We start from the raw sequence: 22,902 nt of genomic DNA, 5'->3' as shown, positions 1-22,902 counted from the left end.
AGCTTCATATTTCTCTCCACCACTACTACCGGCCTCTCAATATAATTTAGGCGCTCATCGACCTAAATATCATCCATAGGGACCACTTCCTCATCTTCTAACATGCATTTCCACAACTGCAAAACATGGAAAGTGTTGTGGATCTGGATGAGCTCACTCGACAAATCCAACCGGTAGGTCACCCTACCTATCTTGGCAATCATATGGAGCGGTCCAATATATCGAGGACCTTACTTCCCCTTCTTCCTGAATCGTATCACACCCTTCCAGGGTGAGACCTTCGGTAGTACATCTCGTCGACCTGGAACTCCAACTATGATCGATGCCGATCGGCATAACTCTTTTTGCTGACTCTAAGTTGTCTACAATCTCTGCCCGATCTCTTGGATGAGCTCTGTAGTCTGGAGTATTACCTTAGTCCTCCCATGACACTGTTATCCACCTCCCCAAAACAAACTAGGGTACGACATCTCCAACCACACAGAAGCTCGAAGGGTGGTACACCAATGCTGGAGTGATAGTTGTTGTTGTAGGAAAACTCCACAAGAGGTAGGTAGGAATCCCAACTCCCACCCAAATCTATGAAACAAGACTGTAAAATATTCTCAAGTGTTTGGATGGTCCGGTAACTCTAGTCGACAATCTGTGGATGATAAGCAGTGTTCGAATGTATCCTTGTACCTAGTTCCTGGTGGAACTTTTGTTAGAATTGTGAACTGAATCGGACATCTCGGGCTGATACAATGGAAACTGGAACCCCATTACGAGCAACTATCTCCTGAACATGCATATCGGACAACTTTTCAGCCGAGGAGCTCTCCCAGATGGCTAAAAAGAGGGAACTCTTGGTCAATTGATCCACGATGACCCACATATCATCAAAACCCTTGGCAGTATTCGGTAGCTTGGTGATAAAATCTATGGTGATCTGTTCCCACTTCCACATGGGAACCTCTAAAGGCTGCAGCTTGTTATACGGTCTCCGGTGCTCGGCCTTGACCATCATACAGGTCAAGCACCTCTCAATGTACCAGGCTATCTCTCTCTTGATACACAACCATCAGCAACTTAGTCTTAAATATCGATACATCGTGGTGGCTCCCAAGTGTATCGAAAAGAAAGACTTATGAGCCTCCCCCAAAAAATATGACTGAGCCAACTAGAAACCGGGACCGATACCTGACCACATTGTGTCAACAATCCTCAACTATCAGTGACAAATCTATCGATCTCGCCCCTGATCCTCTATTGCTTATAGTTTTCCTTCTTAACTCCCTTTGCTTGTTCCCCTCTGATCAAATCCAAAAGTAGAGAGTCAATGGATATCTTCATACACGTATCCCCAGCTGAAGATCCGACCAACTTGTGGCTCAAAGAATCCAAGACCACATTTGCTTTACCCATAGGTAAAGGATCTCGCAGTCATAATCCTTGACCACGTCAAGCCACCCGTGCTTCCTCGTGTTCAAGTTTGAATGGTCCATAAGATATCACAAACTCTTGTGATATGTGCAAATGGTAAAACAGACCCCATATTGATAATGTCTCCAGAATTTGAGGGCAAAAATCACTGCCCCCAACTCCAGATCAATGAGTAGGTCATCGTGCTTCATGCGGCTTCAACTATTGGGAAGCATACGCAATCACTCGTACCCTCTAAATAAGAACCGCCCCTAAACCAGTGATGGATACATTACAAAATATAATGAAATCTTTGATACCCTCCGCAAGGGTCAACACTGGGCCCCCACATAACCTATGTCGCAGTGTATCAAATGTCGTCTGCTGCTCAGGCCCCATCAAAAATCCATTCCCTTCCTCGTCAAAATAGTGAGGGGTACGCCAATCTTGGAGAACTCTTGTATAAATCTTCGATAATATTCCGCCAAACCCAAGAACTCTTGATCTCTGAGGGAGAATTTGGAACCTCCCATTGCATCACGACCTTAATCTTCGCTAGATCAACCAAAATCCCATTTTGGTTACTGAGATTCCTTAAGAACTGAACCTATTGTAACCAAAACTCACACTTCGAGAACTTTGCATACAACCCTTCTTGCTTCAATACTCCCAAAATATCTCGAAGGTGTTCCTCATGTTTTTTTATGATCTTGGAATACACCAAAATATCATCAATAAAAACAATAATTGATCAATCAAGCATTGACCTATATACCTGATTTATTAAGTCCATAAACACCGCAGGAGTATTGGTGAGCCCAAATGGCATCCCCACGAACTCATAATGCCCATAACAAGTCTGAAATATTGTCTTCTCCACATCCTCCTCTCTCACCCTCACATGATGATACCCCAACCTCAGATCAGTCTTGGAGAACCAAGATGCCTCTTGCAACTGATCATAGGTCGTCAATCCACGGAAGGGATAACGGTTCTTCACTGTCAACTTGTTCAACTCCCCGTAATCAATGCACATCTGGTGTGAACCATCCTTCTTCTTGAAGAACAATAACTGCTCGGTCTGATGAACTTCTTACCAGCAACTCCTAAAGCTGAGAGGATAACTCTTACATAGGGCGGTGCCAAGTGGTAAAACACCTTGGCAATCAGATCCGCATCTGGAAGTAAATCAATCTTGAACTCAACCTGCCTCTTGGGAGGCACACTGGGTAACTCCTCTGGAAACACATCAGCAAACTTCCTAACAACTGGTACATCTAAAAACAAAGCCTGCTCTACAACCCGAGTATTAACCACATAGGCAATATAACCTATACCACCATGTTGAATGTAATGTCGAGCCTTAGTAGCAAAACAAACCCCTGATCCGATACTTGTACCCTCTCCATAGATGACCAGCTCTCCCCCACTTGGGGTTTGAACTATCACTCGTTAACCCTCATATTCAATCATAGCACCAAACCTGCTCAGCCCATCTTTCCCTAGTATCATGCATACATCCCCCATGGGGTTAGGAATCAAATTAATTGGAGAAGGCATCCTAAAGATCTCCAATACACAACCCTGATACACTCAGGATGAAAAAAAATCCCATGTTCGTTGGCGATAGAAACTCGCAACAGATACTCCAACTCACTAAGGGTTAGATCAAAATCCCTACTAAAATACCGAGACACAAAGGACTGACTTGCACCTGTGTCGAATAATACAAGAGTAGGAAAAGAATTCACTTATAAGGTACCTATCAGAAAACAAACATAAGCATACCATAAAATAATTGATAGAATAATAAATAGAAACATACCGGTAACGATGTTTAGCACCGCACTGGCCTCCTCTTCCATGAGCTGAAAAGCGTGACCTCGGGGGCTCCGCCTTACCCTAGCTCCCATCAGTGATCCTCAGAGTAGCCAGCGCTGAATCCTGTGCCATTCTATCACTAAGCAATTGATGGGTTATGTGCATAACATCAATCCTATGGTGTCCATGCAACCCTAATTACTTTGATCTAGGTTTTTCTAAGTAAACATACAACATTAAATACTAAGGCAATAAACCCTAAATGACTAGCATACAAATCTGAAAAATCACATATGAATAGAGTTAGGAATATTACCTTGATTGTTATGTAGCAATAACAATCAGAAACCTCCTTGATCTTGATTCTTGAAAGCTTAGTGCCCTAAGTGTTGCACCTTTAATGGAGTCACAAACATCATTACCAACAAGATGACTTATGAGAGGGAGAAGGAGGCACAAAACTCGTCCAAGGGCTCGCTTAGAAGGTTAGGGACGAATTTTGGTGGCCTAGAGGGTTCCTTTTATAGTTAGGCTTTTAGGGTTTTCAACTTGGAAACCCTAATCTAGTTGCTTAGTCCTTAAGCAGCCCAAAGATCCTTCCAAAAGGCCCCTTGGTCGATTTCTATATGGACTCCCATATAGAATTTGTCCATTGCTTCCTTATGGATTTTAAGCCCAACTCTGTAACTATCTTATAATTACAGTATCATTCCCCTTAATTTAATTAATCTCTTTTAACCACAAAATCAATTCTAAATTAATTATTGATCAATATTAATTAAACAATATGATTTCTCTTTTTATATATTATTCACATAATATATTAATAAATCAGAATTAATCCTCTTTCTCCTTAATTCATCATATTAGTTGATATGGTGAAGGCAACCCAAAAGGACCATGCTCATTATCAGGTCAAGAACATACCAAAATAGATATGGGCTTAGATACCCAATCCAACAGTAATGGGGATTGGGCCTTCATATGGCCCACCTGGTCATAATGATAGCAAATCTTGGTGCTCGGTACTAGAGCTTGCTGACGGCAGTCCTTGGTGTAGTGCCCCCTCCTTGTCACATTTGTGGCAACCAGATGAAGATTGACAAACACCCTCATGAACCTTACCACACTTACCACAAGTGCGGCCCCTCTTCCTTCCAGTCCTCGAATCAGCGGGCTTGAACCGCTTTGCCACATGCTATATCTGAACCAGAGCCTTCCTTACTCTCATACCTAGAACTCTATCTCAATCTCCCACCTCATTGATGCCTCTTGTATCCCTACAAGTTTACTATAACGCTGAGTAGACACAAACTGACGGATGTCTGTCTTGAGCATCCTCAAATAACGGGTCATTTGAGCTTGCTCAGAAACAGCAAACTTAGGACAACACATAGCTCTCTCTATAAACATCTTGGTGATCTCCGTCACCGACTCGACCCCGATCTCAGATCCAAATACTCCTGAGTCATCCCCTCCTGCTCTACCAATGGAACATATCTCGAGCGGAACATATTAGGGAACTACTCCCAAGACATGGCAGCCCTCTTCTTCAGAGTGTACGATCTAGTCATCAACCTTCACTAGTCATTCGCTCCAGACCGATGAAGGTTCATAGTGCATTTGACCTTCTGTTCAGCTGGGCAGGAGAAAGTAGAGAAACATCCCTCAACATATGACAGCCACCTCATAGAAATAATTGGATCCGTGTGACAACCGTCAAATTTCGGTCACGTCAAAGTCAACAAGTCAAACCGTTTGACTCAATTTGCCCGTGGGTACTAGAATTTACATTATGAAACTTCTACACAACTCTCTATTCTAATGAGAGATCATAAATCAAAAAGTGCGAACATCTAGATCTCCTTAACCTAGAATTGTGGTAAGTGGCGAGCCAAACCGATAAAACAATGTTGCATACTCATCGGGAGTGTGTAAGATCCTTAAACAAGGCTTACCAGGATTTACGGACCTTGCATTGCGAAGCCGGACACTCACAAATGCCACACTCGAAACCCCTCTCAATCGTTTTCACTCTATCTCTCTCTATTTGAAATCTCTCTAAGTATGTGAAACCTCTCCCAAAACTCTCTTTGTATGAGAAATCTCTCTAAGTATGTGAAATCTCTCTCAAATATCTCTCTGTATGAAAAATCTCTCCAAGAATGTCAAATCTCTCCCAAATATCTCCAAGTATGTGAAATCTCTCTCAAATATCTCTTTGTATGAGAAATCTCTCCAAGAATGTTAAATCTCTCCCAAATCTCTCCAAGTATGTGAAACCTCTCTCAAATATCTCTTTGTATGAGAAATCTCTCCAAGAATGTCAAATCTCTCCCAAATCTCTCTAAGTATGTGAAATCTCTCCCAAATCTCTCCAAGTATGTGAAATCTCTCTCAAATATCTCTCTGTATGAAAAATCTCTCCAAGAATGTCAAATCTCTCCCAAATCTCTCTAAGTATGTGAAATCTCTCCCAAATCTCTCCAAGTATGTGAAATCTCTCTCAAATATCTCTCTGTATGAAAAATCTCTCCAAGAATGTCAAATCTCTCCCAAATCTCTCCAAGTATGTGAAATCTCTCTCAAATATCTCTTTGTATGAGAAATCTCTCCAAGAATGTTAAATCTCTCCCAAATCTCTCCAAGTATGTGAAACATTTCTCAAATATCTCTTTGTATGAGAAATCTCTCCAAGAATGTCAAATCTCTCCTAAATCTCTCCAAGTATGTGGAATCTCTCCCAAATCTCTCTCAAAAGTTTCCCGTAACTTTTTAGAATCATTCGGGTCATTCCGACCCTTAACCGGGTCAAAAACGGCTTAAAACGGTGTAAAAACGAGAAAATTGGACCTTAGGAACCGAAACCTCCTTATAAGAGAGAAGCCTCTTAGGACCCGAAAGTCCTCTTAGGGACCGAGAGCAAGGAGGAGCCGAACCCGAGACCAAGGAAGAACCGAACCCGAGCCCAGGAGGAACCGAACCTGAGCCCAGGAGGAACCGAACCTCGCCCAGGAAGAACCGAACCCGAAGGTACTGTTCATCTATTGTTCATTCGGCTCATTTCGGGTCTGACACCTTCGCCTCTCATCTCCGGACCGAGCCTTCCCTTCGCTTCCTCGCCTCCTCTCGCTTCCTCGCCCCCTTCGTTTCCCTCTGTTTCGCTTCGTTTCCGGCTACAGTCCTCAGCAAGGACCGAACCTCGGCCTAGGACCGAGAGGTCTCGCTGGGAATGCTTTTCTTCCCGGTTTTCGCGTAGTTTTGCGTTTAAGGCCCGTTTTTAATTATTTTAACGCGAGATTTTCACCCAAAATCATATTTTAACATAATAAACCCTAAATATTCACAATTTAATCATGTTTTCATAGAAATCTTTATTTAAATAATAAAAGCAAGTGGGTAAAGTACAATGAGGTGGAGTGTTGACTTTGCTTTACCTTATGACACAAGCAACCACTCCCATACCCACTCTATGACCAGCCACACCTCCCCGCCTTACCTAGGTTACATCAATGTCCTTTCCACTCAATTATCACTCTTTCCCACGTTTTTTAGAGCTGGGCATTCATCCTCTCTCCTCATTTCTCCCATTTTCTATCATTTCACCAAGAAGATCAAACTCTTTCCTCTCTCACTTCCTCTCTCTAGAAATTCGAGATTCAAGGGCTGATCTTGGGTTTTTCCTCCACATTTGGTAAGCCTAATCCATTCTCCTTATGATTATCTCAGTTATTTCCACTCGAATCATGGATATCATACACAAACTCCATCATATTTGTGTTAGAGCTTCAAATCTTCAAGTGATTCTTCAAGTGTTCTTGGGTTGAACACTTCTGTTCTTCAGAACTTATCTACTGAAATCACTCAAGGTGAGTTCATACCCCTACATTTTCATATTTTCTCAAGTTTTTAGGGGGGGGGGGGGGGGAATACAAGTTAAAACACCAAGAACATAACTAAGTTTTTCTAACAGCCTTCAATCAGAAAAGTTCAACTCCATTCACGGACTGTTTTGGGAAACTTAAACATTTTTGTTTTCAAAACTGTATAAGGTGAAAATAGTTCAAGTTCTTATCTTTAAAATTACTACTTGCACATCTCCATTCGATTTTTCTACAATTTATGGTGATTTTTACAAAACTGCCTATCATTTCAAACAACAATCCGGACCAGTCTGTGATTATGGACTTATTCACCCAAGTTGGAGGTCATTAAAAATCGTGATAAAAATTCTGAGTAAACTAGACACATTTTGTGAACTCTCAGAATTTACGGATCTAGTTTTCGACTTCGTATGATTTTTCTATGATTTTTCCAAAATAGTGTAGAATGGCTAAAGTTAGCCAACAACATATAAATATCATAACACTTTGTATTATGTTGAGCAAGGTGTATAATCATAAGTTCAAATTATTGAATGTGTTTCTTTGTTAGTTTATCATCATGAACTGAAACTAAGTCATTCATAATAAATATTATACATTCATTTTAGAACACGTATAATAAACTATAAAAAGTATAGTTTAATGGATTCGTAACATTTATGCATTTCCATAAAAGAGTTCTTACATATTACAAACGTTTTAGATAAACTATAATAGGTATAGTTTATGATACATCACACAACACACTCGTACAAAAAGGGTACGTTCATACAGAAAAGATTTATATTCACACACATTTCACGTAAACTTGTTAACCTATATTGTGAGACATTCTCTCCCCGTACGTCCGAGTGCGGGATATAATTCCTGGTAGTTATAATCAGAATCTCCTGGAGGGAGAACTTGATACTTGTATATAGATCTATATTGGGTTTGACACCCCACACCTTGCTGCTAGCTACAGTGGGACCTGCAGGTCTACGGGTGACATATGTCATTTCAGTTTTCGCGACGCCTGAGAAACGTCGTGGCATGTTCACATAGTCATAGTATGATTATAGCGACTCACATAGGGATATAACTATCCATAAAGTTTACGGGATTTTATTTATAAAACCTAAATGGGTTTTATGTTGATTTAAAATCATTTTTTTAATCTCAATGAGTACAGATATTACTGTACACTTTTGGTTTTGGTAGTTACGACTACACATCATTTGAAACCACATTTATACCTTTAAGTATGGTCAATACTTGTTATTTCTCGGTCCTCGGATTTAGGACTACATATATATAAAGTGTTAACAAACATGAGAACATACGGAAATTTCATTTAATTCAAACGCGTCCATGTCCATTTAAACACATAACATTTTCTATTAGTAAGAAAGGTTACTTATACATTTTGGTCTTCAGTCATAAGACTACATTACATAGATTTTAAAGAAAATATCGGATTTTCTGGATACATATTCTAACGCTTTTACAAGGAAAACGGTTTACTTTTCTAACGAAATCTCTTATGAACTCACCAACCTTTGTGTTGACACTTTTCAAAACTACTTGTATTCTCAGGAATTCAGTGAAAACAGGAAATCAACAACGTTTTGAGGATGGGACGATAAATCGTCAAACAGTTCATTTCGTATCACAATGTAATTGATGTGAATCATGTAAACATGTGCTTTGATGTAACGTTTTCAATTATATTTGTGATGGTTGTATTTACTTTGAGCACTATTATACTCGTTTTTGTGATACTCTACATGAAGTCCTCCACCCCCGGACGTTTCCGCCATCCTTGGTTTGGGGGTGTGACAATCCTGAACCCCATAAAACACTAGGGGCTTCGTATTGTCGTAGTTCTGGAACTGGAATGCTCTCCCTACTCCAATCCCTGCAACAACGATGACAGTGGTAGCTGCAGTAGCAGCAACCTCATAAAATGTAGTGTATTGGTCCTCAAAGAACTCCATCATGGTGTTCTTGATAGACCCAAACACCTCTAGTATCTTCCCTTGGACAATAGAAACAACCTCAACATGAATCATCTCCCTGACGCTGTCCTCAATCAGCCCGAGCCTATCTTGTCCACTCGCTCCTGCTCCTAATACGGATCCCCTCATGAACACCATTATAAATAAACCAAAAACTATCAGATAAAATGCAATTCATACCATAGGAGCTATTTCAAATAACTAAAACATAGGGGTTGTAACTTCCCTGCTATGTATATAGGTCATGTGCTTCTGGTAGTATGTGCCCATACTACCTTCCACACCTACTTGTATTTGTCTCAGAGGATCATCAAATCAACCCCAATAGCACACACTAGACATTCCTCAACTGGCCTACAGACCCCACATAACTCATCCATGAAACTTCCACCAACCCTGCAACACTCGTGTATGCTAATCATACATAACAATGGATCCCATAGACAGTCGAATACTTGATTCTACCATAAGCCCACAACCAGACAAGGAACGGGAAATATGGCAAAATCAAACATTCTCAGGTTATAAAATCTTAGTTATGTACAACTAGGATGCATACACTAAGGTGCTATAGTAATGATGTTAATTCCATACAATAAGGGAACCCTAGGCTATCAGGCATCAACTATCAGACAATTCTTGTAGGATTTTGAGAATTCTAACACTCCTAAGATGTATATGCAACCCTAGAAACCTTGGATCTATGTTTGTCAAAAATACATGCAAATTTTGATTTCCCAGGTTCTTAATCCTATATAGCATACATGGGGAACTTTAAACATAAAAATAGCTAGAAATACATACCTTGTAGTAATTTGGATTCCTTGAAAACCTCGTGAGCCTAGCACCCCAAGTGTGTGATGGGTTTTGAGCATTCTAACACTTCCTAAGTGTACATGAAACCCTAATAACCTTGGATCTATGTTTGTCTAATAATCATGCAAAGTTGAATTCCAAGGTTATATTCCTATCTAGCATACATGGGGAACAACTTTTAACTTGAATGAAAGACAGAATAACATACCTTGTTGTTGCTTATGATCCTTGAAACCTTGTGAGCCTAGCACCCTAAGTGTGATGCCTCAAATGCTTCACACAACACCAAATGATTTTGGAATGACTTTAGAGAGAATACACACTTCTAAAATCGGCCTAGCCCTCTTATTTCATATGTCTAGCTGATTTTGGTGGAGAATACATTCTTTATATAGTGTTGACACATCTAGGGTTACACCATGTAAACCCTAAAGTGTTGTGGCTTTTCATTTCCATGACCTATGGGTTTGTAACTCCTATGGAGCATCCTATGGGTGGAAACAACTTGATAATCCATGGAGCCTCTTAGCCCACTATACAAGTTATGGATGATTTACATAATCATCCCATATATTTAATTAGTTATCTTTTGAACACTTAATTAATTCTAAATTAATTCTTGATCAAACTAATTAAATAATACTGTTAATATATTAGAACTTATAATATATTAATAAACCACAAGTATTATTTCTCTCATTTAGTATATCCAATTGCATGGTGCCATGCAACCCAAATGGACCATGCCGAGTCGGGTCAAGTACATACCAGAAATAGTTATGGACTTAGACACCTTATCCAACAGTCTCCCACTTGGATAAGTTTAATAACTATAACTGTAATACTTCAGGAACCGAACGACAATCATAGATCTTTCAAGGTCTCTCGGAACTGAGAAGATGATGATACACCATTTAAGATAAGTGATCATATAATCCTCTGTTTGAGATATCAACTAGAAAAGTACATGGAACAATGTCTTACTTATTGTCCAGTAGTTTGTTTCCCCATTTCCAATTTGTTTGACAAAGAACTTAATTAAACACATCAACTTAGTTCTGATCGGGCCCGGTACATAGGTCAAAACAAAATCATCGATGGGCCCATATATCAGCTTCTAATCCAAGAAGGAACATATAAGCTTTGACTCATATGTTTGTTCTACCACTCATTGAATTATACCCAATAGCACGTTTTATAACATCGAGTTACCAATGCGTTTTCGTACAATCAATGCATAACCAACTCATAAGTAACAAATCATATCTCTAGGTTTAAAGACTTATATGATATTACCGTCTCACAATCACTCGAGATAAATTCCATGAAGTGATTCCAGTGAGCGTGGGTTGAGTCCAATGCTCAGACCTTATGAGCACTCATGATTGATGTAGCCATGTCGAACACCTTAGACCTCTGCAACCAATCATGATAGTCTTGATTCATACCTACTTCCGACATATGACCGACTATGGAGGTTCGAATTATATGATATACCAAACATAATTATTTTGGAAGTCAAAACATGCAAAAGAAATATGGTAAACGATCGACAAGAGATAGAAACACTTTACTCATAAATAAAACACCTTTTATTCATCATCTAATGTCAATTACACTTTACAAATTTCAAGGTTATCTAACTACTAAATCTAATATCATCCTTCAGTCCTATGCTCCGAGCATGCTGGATATGCTTAATAAGTATCAGTACCTTCGTGAGGGGATCTCCTGGATTCTCATCCGATGATACCCGCTTTGCCACTAGGAGTCCTTGTTCTATTCGATGTCTGATGAATGGTATTTTCTATCGATATGTATGGATCTCCTGTGATCCCTTGGTTCCTTGGCTAAGGCAACAACACTTTCACTATCACAGAAAATTTCCATTGGCTCCTTAATAGCTGGTACAACTCCAAGGTCTCTAATGAAGTTCTTCAGCCATATCGCCTCCTTTTCTGCCTTGCTAGCTGCAATATACTCTGATTCGCAAGTTGAATCAACCACTGTCTCTTGCTTGGAACTCTTCCAAGAAATTGCTCCTCCGTTTAGGGTAAAGACATAGCCTGACTGAGAGCGGAAGTTATCCCTATTAGTCTGAAAGCTAGCATCACTATACCCTACAACTCTCAAGTCTTCACTCCCACCGAGGGTAAGGACCCAGTCCTTAGTCCTCCGTATGTACGTGAGGATATTCTTTACCGCAGTCCAGTGTTCCTTGCCAGGGTTCACCTGATACCTAGTAACCATGCTCAAGGCAACGGCTACATCAGGTCGAGTACACGTCATAGCATACATGACCAATCCTACAGCCGAAGCATAAGGTATTCGACTCATTTATTCTATCTCAGCCTCAGTACTAGGGCTTTGTATCTTGCTCAAGCCGGTGTTACTTGGGATGGGTAACTCTCATTTCTTGGAATCCTGCATGTTGAATGTCTTCAGCACCTTATCCAAGTGGGTACTCTGACTAAGTCCAATTAGTCTTTTACTCAGGTCTCTCAAGATCCTTATCCCTAGAATACAGGCAGCTTCTCCTAGGTCCTTCATAGAGAAACACTTCCCAAGCCAGGACTTAACTTCCTGCAGAGTTGGGATGTCATTTCCTATGAGTAGTATGTCATCCACATACAATACCAAAAAGCTAACTATACTCTCACTAGCTTTGACATATACACAAGATTCATCTTCACTCCTAGAAAAAGCCAAATTACTTGACTTTCTCATCAAAGCAAAGATTCGATCTGCGAGGTGCTTGCTTTAACCCATAAATGGATTTCTCAATCTTACACAGTCTATTAGGGAACTCTGTATTGACAAAGCCCTCTGGCTGACTCATGTAAACATCCTCAGCCAAATTTCCATTAAGGAAAGTGGTTTTGACATCCATTTGCCATATTTCATAGTCATGAAATGAAGCTATGGCTAACAGAACCCTAATAGACTTAATCTTGGCGATTGGAGAAAAGGTCTCATCATAATCAACTCCCGGAGTTTGTGAGAGACCCTTTGCAACCAGTCGTTCCTTATAAGTGTGTACATTACCATCCATGTCGGTCTTCTTCTTGAAGATCCACTTGCACCCTACAGTCTAACACTTCCTAAGTGTACATGCAACCCTAATAACGTTGGATCTATGTTTGTCTAATAATCATGCAAAGTTGAATTCCAACGTTCTATTCCTATCTAGCCTACATGGGGAACAATTTTTAACTTGAATGAAAGATAGAATAACATACCTTGTTGTTGCTTATGATCCTTAAAACCTTGTGAGCCTAGCACCCCAAGTGTGATGCCTCAAATGCTTCACACAACACCAAATGATTTTGGAATGACTTTAGAGAGAATACACACTTCTAAAATCGGCCTAGCCCTCTTGTTTCTTAAGTCTAGCCGATTTTGGTGGAGAATACATTCTTTATATAATGTTGGCACATCTAGGGTTACACCATGTAAACCCTAAAGTGTCATGGCTTTTCATTTCCATGACCCATGGGTTTGTAACTCCCATGGAGCATCCTATGGGTGTAACCAATTTGATAATCCACGGAGCCTCTTAGCCCACTATACAAGTTATGGATGATTTATATAATCAACCCATATATTTAATTAGTTATCTTTTTATCACTTAATTAATTCTAAATTAATTCTTGATCAAACTAATTAAATAATACTATTAAAATCTTAGACCTTATAATATATTAATAAACCACAAGTGTTATTTCTCTCATTTAGTCTATCCACTTGCAGGGTGCCATGCAACCCAAATGGACCATGCCGAGTCGGGTCAAGTACATACCAGAAATAGTTATGGACTTAGACACCTTATCCAATAGTGTGATGCCTCAAATGTCTCACACAACACCAAATTCACTTGGAATAAACTTTGAGAGAAATGTTACACTTAGAAAAATCGGCTTGCCCTCTCTATTCTTTCTAGCCGGTTTTGGTGAGCATAAGCATCCTTATATAGTGTGTTACAATTTGTCTTACACCATGTAAACCATAATTGTCATGATCTTTCATTTCCATGACCCATGGATCATATAAACACCATGGAGCATCCTATGAGCCTTAGCCCAACTTGAGAACCCATGGAGCATAAATCCCACTATACAAGTATGAGTGATTTATACAATCAACCTAAGTGTTATTTAAACAATATTATTAACACATTAGAACTTATAATATATTAATAAACCATAAGTGTTATTTATCTCATTTTAGTCTATCCAAATGCATGATGCCATGCAACCCAAATGGACCATGCCAAACTGGGTCAAGTACATACCATAAATAGTTATGGACTTAGACACCTTATCCAACAGTTCTACCATGCAATTCTAGAAGATCCCTAGCTTGTCACTAGCATGTTGTTCTATCATAAGCATAATAACAATTAACAGTGTAAGTAATTTGGGGTATACTTTCTTGCTCCGGCTGATCGTACACATCGCATCCTTCCTTATCTACTTCTGAAAACAATTTTTGAAAATTTGTTTAAATTTTTTTGCAGTCCCCTAGTTTGAGTTTGGATTCACACGAATGTTCATCCAATTCTCTCAAACCAAGGCTCTAATACCAATTTGTAACACTCCAAAAATCACAATAAATTAAAATATTCAAAAATCAACCATTCATCAACATTGTTTACAAAATAGTTATTATTTCAAAAGCGTTATTTCAAATTAGAGTTTTCCCCAAGACCCAGATACATAAAACAGGAAGTTGTGTACAATCACGCCTTCACCTTCCCACGATCCTCGGATGTACCTAAAGCCATAAACTAAAACTGTAAGCCAAAGCCTAGTGAGTTCCTCCGAAGTACCACCACACAACATATAATCAAACATATAACGGGTCCATAACTTCCTGGTTAGATTACCCCTGGCCCACAACCTTTTGGCTGCAATACCCCAGCCCACAACCTTTTGGTTGGGTTTCCCAACACATAACGAGTCCACAACCTCCTGGTTGGATTACCCCCAAACCACAACCTTCCGGTTGGAATGCCTTGGACCACAACCTTTCTATTGGAAATCCTCGGTCTGTTAACTTACAACACAAAGAAGTATAGTCTAAACCCCACCATACCATGTTGATATATAGGTAACAAATAACATATATGCAGTAACAGATAATCATTTAACCAGTTTACAGACTAGCAGGCAAATTTACAGATCACTACTGTATAGCGACATCCTCTATACCAGGATACATAACTAAAGGGGATGATATTGGTGCCTTCGACCCACAAGAACAATTAGGAACTCACCTCATAGTCTGAACGATAGAGGATAAGGTCTCGGCTCCAAATCTCAGCTCTACCCATCACCTATCCATCAAAAGTGACCAATTCTCAAATACAATCCAAAATACCTACAATGCCCTTATGTCAAACTTAGTAAAAATTATGGACAAAGTCAACAACCCTTAATGTCAACTATCCAACCTCACGTCATGACCAGACCTTGGTCACGTCCCGATAGTCCACTTGGTCTGATTCCAACTCGAGTCGACCCAACCTAGCCAACTCAGTTAAATAAATCACCTGATATGAAATCACGATATGAGCACCCACTCTCACATCATGATCTCCAAGGATCTTTATCATAAAACAGGGGGTTATTCAAATCTCACGTCGTGAGATATTGTGTCTCACATCATGGGCACCACCTGAAGCTAAAAGTCACCATTTTAAGTCCTTATTCCGTTAGGTCTGAAATCCGTCTCATCCAGAAGTTAAAAGGGACTCTTAAAGCCCATAAAAATGTTTCCTTTATGGTTATGCTTGCACCATGCATGATCCAACCCATTCTAGGTCAAAACTGAAGAAATATGCTTCAAACTCCCATGCCTGCCTCTTATACCTCACCAACTTCCAGATCTAAACAATATGATGATCAAGGAACTCTTAGACTCCATAAATTTGCTAAATTTATGGATTTACTTCACTCAAGCATGCTAAACGCGAAGAAAAGTGGACAATATCCTAGATCTGCCTATGAAATGTGATAAAGTTTGGATCTTTGATACTTACAAAGGTCCACCAGCAAGAAGAGGTGATGATAATGTTGCTACTTGTCCACTCCACCACTATATTACTCCTTTCCTCTTCTTCTCTTCTTCTTCAAGCTAGAAATGGCACCAAAATGGTTAAGAACTTCAAGGATAATAAATCTTAGGGTTGTTTAGGGCTTAAACTGTGAGGTAGGAGGAGGGTGAACAACCCTAGCCCCCTCTTTCCTTTAAATACTGAAAATTAGGGTTTTTGGTCCTCAGACTGCTCTCACACCGTGAGCATTGGATTGCTCACTTCGTGAGCCTCAAAATGATGCACATGTCCAAATTACTCCTCACGACGTGAGAAAGCATTCCTCGCGTCGTGAGAAGGGCCAAAATTGAAAACTTTTAACTCAATAATAATAATAATAATAATAATAATAATAATAATAATAATAATAATAATAATAATAATAATAATAATAATGTGCACCTGACCCGAGTGTTACACTCCACCATTAGTTGCAGAAGAAACCCCCACTAACACCCGCTAACTACCTTACAAATATAATTACATGCAACAGACACTAGATAATTCTTCAACTGCAAGGTCTCACACTACAACGATTAGACTCAAACAAGAGTTGCGCAATAGAGTTAAACCTAACCTAAAATTATCTAATTTCTGCAACATGTAACGTAGCATATTCACTTGATAGTCATATAGCGCAAGTAGTGGTTCCTAAAAGCACAAACCAAGTAGCATTCGAGCATCGAATTCTAACTAGAGGCTCATACAGTAAGCATACAAAGGCATTTATCCTATCACTCAATTATGAGTAGATCCCAAGCCCTAATATAACATGTTATTCTCATGTTTCACATATTGAATCAATAAACATGTATGGGTATTTTGGGAACACTTATGTAACATCCATAAAATTTCAATAAAATTTAAATCTTTCAAAAGCATCCATTTATTAAAGATGTGTTTACAAAACCGTTATTTCCAAAACCTTTATTTAAAACCAGAAACATTTACACATTGTTTTCAAAACAATAATGTTATCAGAGTATCCACGAAACTATAAGTTCCAACTGAATACCTTAGAATTTCCCACTTATAACCTCTTACAAGCATCGAAAACTACCAATCTACGACCCCAAACATACCGTCCTTGCTTGCAATCCCAATCTGGCACCTGGCCTTCCCATCTCCCAAGAATACAGGCCCTGGCTAACATCGCTAAGGTACTCATGTCACATCAATCCATCTGTGCACACCGGTGCTGACATATTGTCGCCAACCACTATGACTAACAGACCCCATGCTAAGAATCCAACCTAACTCGTGAGGCCACAAGCCTGCCCACTCTTTCTAACTCAGAAGAACTAAAGGGCAAGATCGTTGTCACAGATAACGAAAATCTAATCCAACAATCTGCCACTTAAATCCCAAATGCGATTTCCAAGCCGGTTATATCAACCACTTCCTCCCCATGTCTCGAGCCCTGAGGCATGACCTATAACAAAACCCTCGAAACTTCCAACCAACATACTCATCTGGGTCTAAACCACTCAATCGACATCAATATCGCCACAGGGGCCTGAACAAACACAAAACCCATCCTCACCTGATCAGCCCAAGCCAAAATATCGATAGATACAGAACCATTTCCTCGAACCATGGTATCCAACCAGGCTATCTTCCCTGACCAGTCCTTAGAATCCGCGAAATCCTCCTTGAATCGAGTATGGATCCTGTGCTTTCAGTGGTACAAGCCCAATACTACCTTCCACATCTATCCATACTTTCCTCAAGAATCATCTCGGGTCCTCTAAAACCTAGTCATAAAATACTCCTAAAACTTGCTCAATATTAAACTACTACACTAAAAGATACGTCCTTGGCTACCCTAGGGTTCCACACTTCTATGACATCAGTTGCTGAAGGAATCCTCACAATGTCAATTAGCTATTCCGTGAATATAATCACATGCAGCAAATATCAGATAATCATTTGAGGAACATACTCATCCCTACAACGGTTGGACTCAAACGAGAGATGCACAGCAGGGTCAAATTCGTCACTCTAAGATTATCTAACCTTTTTCACATGTGACTTGACATATTCACCTAATAGCTAACTCACATCAATCATAAGTTCTACAAATCACAAAGTAAACAACATTCGAGAAGAGGAGACGACTGACACTAAATGCAATAAGATCAGACATGTTCTCCTATGAAATCCTCAATCTCAAACTACCAACATCTCACACGCATCTTCTCCCTTCCCTCGCTCTCTAAAGAGTGGCTAATCCTTCCTCATGCCGACCCACTATGAACGACGCCCAAAATAATGAAACCACCGCTACCTCAACCAATAACACGATTGGTTGGCTGACCTCATACTACTCATCCATGAAACTTCCACCAACCCTGCAGCACTTGTGTATGCTAGCCATACATAACATGGACCCTATAGACATTTGAATATTTGATCCTAACCTAAGCCCTTCATCAAACAAGAATAGGAAATAAAGCCAAACCAAACATTCTCAGGCTATAAGATCTTAGTTATATATAACCATGATTCATACACTAAGCAACTACAGTAATGATGTCAATTTCATATAAAGGAGAATCCTAAGCTATCATGCATCATATAATCAGGAAATTCTATCATGAAATTCCTGAAGATCCTTAGCCTATCACTAGCATTTAATTCTATCATATCAGAACATAATCTCAAATGATTGTGTGGTAATTTAGGGTCAACTTTCTAGCTCCGAGTGATTGTACACATCACATCCTCTTTGATTATTTTCAAAACCATTTGAAAATTTATTTTGAAAACCCTTTTTCCTTAGTCTGAGACTGGATTCGCACGAGTGTTCCTCCAATTCACTCAAACCAAGGATCCGATACCAACTTATAACATCCATAAAATTTAAAATTTTCAAAACAACCCATTTATTAAAGAGGTGTTTACAAAACTGTTGTTTCCAAAATCTTTATTTAAAATTGGAATCATTTACACATAGTTTTCAAAACAATAATGTTATCAGAGTATCCCAGAAACCATAAGTTCCAAAAACACGAGGATGTGTATGGTTACGCCTTCACCTTGCCACGATCCACTGAAGTACCTGAAATCATAAACCAAAACTGTAAGCACGAAGCATAGTGAGTTCCCCCTAAGTACCAACACACAAACAATAACACATATACAAAATGACAACATGCAATGGGTCCATACCTAACAAACTAGATTACCCTTAAGCCTACAACATAAATCTGGCTTGCCCCCTGAGCCCACAACTTATGCCTGGCTTGCTCCCCGGCCCTCGGTACCAGTCTGGCATACCCTACCCAACCCTCAGCTTTTATATGGAATTCCGATGAGCCCTCAGTATGAGTCTGGAATGCCCTTCCTATCCCTCAGCTCATATTTGGATTGCTCCAATACCCTCAAACCCTCAGTACGAATCTGGCATACCAACTGGGTCCTCAGCTCGTATCTGGAATGCTCATGAGCCATTAGTATGAGTCTGGCAAGCCCTTCCTGTCCCTTAGCTCGTATATGCAATGCTTCAAGGCTTGTTGGCTACAGCAAGAAGCAATACTACCTCAACCCATCCACAATATGTCGACATATAATAGATAATATCATAAGCAAATAAACAAGCAATTCACAGGTAGTCCTACAGATCTACCTGACTAGCATAACAAGACTAGCATGTATAACTATATCATACCCAACATATCAGCAATATCAGGTTATCAAACCAATGGGCCGGCCTTGGTGCCTTCGACCCAAAAGTATAATGAAGAAGACTCACCTCGCGGTGTCGATCACACAGACAATCTGTGGCTGCTGGCTGCCAGATCCCGAACCACCACATCAAGACAGCACCCCATTAATAGTTGATTCCATGAATAACCTCTAACTGCAGATCCTCTATGACCCACGTGCTAACAGATACCGAAATGACAATCCATCAACATCTAGTCATTGATTCATACTACAAGTCTAATTCAGGGTAAAAGACCTTTTTACCATTCCTAAAAATTGGCCCAAATCTAAGGCCCAAACTAAATAACAAAAGGTCCAATATCAAATTAAAATCCTTAAGTCCAATTATGGCGTAATTTTCTAGATTGGGACTTCAATCAAGAAGATCCAGCAAGCCAAAATCCCTAACCATAAAATCCTAGACGAATCAACACAACCCAATGCAAACCAAACCTGAATCTTGATCCAAAAGGCTCAAATTACCTCAAGGCCCACACTTGGCCCAATTTTCCAAATTGGTCCCAACTCCTTATTGCGCCTTATCCAAGGTCAGATCCTCTAATTAGCCCAAAAAACACTTATCTGGATAGACCATTAGGGCCCAAGAATCAAAGCCCAAACAAATGGCCCAAACCCGAATCCCAAAGTCCAAAACCTAAACAGAGGTGTACGCAGGGTGTACCCCTTTATTATGTTGGGCGTACCTCGCATCGCATTGACCACCATCAGGGTGGTTGACTCAGTATGCGGGGCATACCCTCGCATGCCTTAAAATCCTTATAAGTGCTTAATGAATTAAGCACCTAAGCTCAAACTTCAGATCCATGACTCAAAAGTACTCTCAAATCATAAAGTTTCAAACTTCAACACTTTAAACGTCCAAAGGGGGATTAATACATGGTCTTAATCCATTAAGACCTCCCACAAGGAACAAGGGACCAAACTAGCTCAAGGGACCTCATTTTTATGTCTTAGGACCCATCCTAGGGTCTGAAAGGACAACTCAAAACGTCCAAAACAAAGCATGCATAACAATGGGACTTTTGGGACAAGAAGAACACCAAAAAAAGCTAGCAAAACAAGATGTAAACAAGCCAAGCATAAAGGTAGAAGCTTTATACCTCCTGAATCTTGCAAAGAAGATGATAATCGCAAATCTACAAGCTTGCTTCCTTCCTTGACTCCTTTGATGCACTAACTTCTCCTTCAACCATACAAGAAACACACTCTTAACTCATACACACACTAGAGGAGTTAGGGTTTGCCAAAAACAATCCCATAACTTGGGGGCTAAAAAGATAGGGGAAAAAGGGTCCATAATGAGGTTTAAATACTCCACATACCCTAAAAATAAGGGTATCACCCGGACACATGTACGCCCAGCATACTAAGGCGTGCCCTATTACACTTAGCTTACTCACATGTACGCCATGTGTACTACTTGTGCTCCCATAATCACTATTTTCTCACTAGGGCTTCCCGTGGCCACTTCTTTGAAGTCCAAGGACCAAAAATGACATAATTAAAACCCAAGGGATAAATTTGAAGTTAATTAAAAAGTGGTGTGTCACAACTTACTTAAGCTTGACCGATTGCATGCATCACACCCCTTCTTTCTAGTAGTAATCCCTTTAGAAAATCATTTTCTTTTATGAAAAACTTACCAAACCCTCATTTTGAGTTCAAACACACCCGAGAGTGTGTCTGAATCCTTCCAACCAAGGCTCTAATACCAACTTGTAACATCCTAAAAATCATGAATAAAAAAAAATCATTTTTAAGTCAAACAAAATCCATCAAATATTCATATCAACCATCAAAAGTATGCCAATGTGAAAATAGTTATCAAAGTACAATCCAAAAATCATAAAAATGCTAAACACGGGTGGATGCGTTGCGGTTATGATAGGCCTTCCCTTTCAAACCGGAAGTACCGGAAACATAAACATAAAATGTAAGCATAAAGCTTAGTGAGTTTCCCTAAAATCACATAGCATACATACAATGGGAGCCTCACCTGACATCGGGCCCCACTCGATATACATGAAACACATACAAAACATGTAAGAGTCATACAGACAACTAGCATCCTATAAAAATAATCAATGGGACAACATTGGTGCCTTCGACCCACCAAACACTATGAGAATACTCATCTTAATCTGATGATAAGAAAACACACACAAGCTGCTACTACAATGGCTCTTCACATTGAACACATTTAAACCAATCCTAATCATTATTTAGGGTAATAATCCACAATTAAAAGTCCAATCATAATCGTCCTCATCAAGTGTAAAAGACCCTTTTACCCTTCCTACTCTAGGCCCAACAAGTCATGGCCCATAATGGCCCACACTAAACCCAATGCCTAAAATAGCCCAAACTAACCCTAAGGCCTAAAATAGCCTAAATGGATTTTAGGTGAGTATTCCGTGCATACCAAATTTACGGCCAGTGTACTACATCACACTCGAAACTGAATTCAGACCAAACTCGTTACTCACCGTGTACCTGGAAGGTACACTCGGCGTACGCTACTGATGTCCAAAATTTGATTTTAAGCATTTAATGCTTTAGGACCAAACATGCAAATCACAGTTTTTTCTCTTGGGAATGTCTTAAATGATAAGTCTTCAACTTGATGCCTTTGCATGGGTCAAAGAGGCTCAAAACTAATTTCTAACATTCTCACTCCATATTATGAACATCTACTTTTGCATGATTGAGTTAAAGCCATCAAGATGCTATTTTTTATGAACAAGGGACCTAAAAAAAGTAAGAAATGTTAACCCAAACGTCCGAAGTAGCTCTTACTCTCAATCCATAGGACCAAAATAAGACAAAAACTCTAACTAGCCTATATCTAAACAAAAAATCACCAAGATTGAGACTTTATACCTTCTCGGAGATGTTGAAGATGAATATATTTTGGATCCACAAGCTTCAAGCCAAACAATACACCTTCAATAAGTTTCATCTTCTTCAAAATGCACCAAAAACATACCAAACTACTAAAAGTCTTAACAATCACTCCAATATGGGCTAGGTTTTTGAGGAAAGCTTCTTAGAGGATGGAGGTTGAGGATAAGGTCAGCCTTAAGGGAGTTAATGAGGTTTTATAGGGTCTAAAACCCAAAAATTAGGGTTTGCTCCTGACTCAAGCATGCCTAGTGTACTC

Source organism: Lactuca saligna, chromosome 7 (assembly GCF_052625555.1).
Source record: "Lactuca saligna cultivar CGN05327 chromosome 7, ASM5262555v1, whole genome shotgun sequence".
Classification (NCBI taxonomy): Eukaryota; Viridiplantae; Streptophyta; class Magnoliopsida; order Asterales; family Asteraceae; genus Lactuca; species Lactuca saligna.
The sequence above is the reverse complement of the archived record's forward strand: the minus strand, read 5'-3'. Positions refer to the sequence as shown.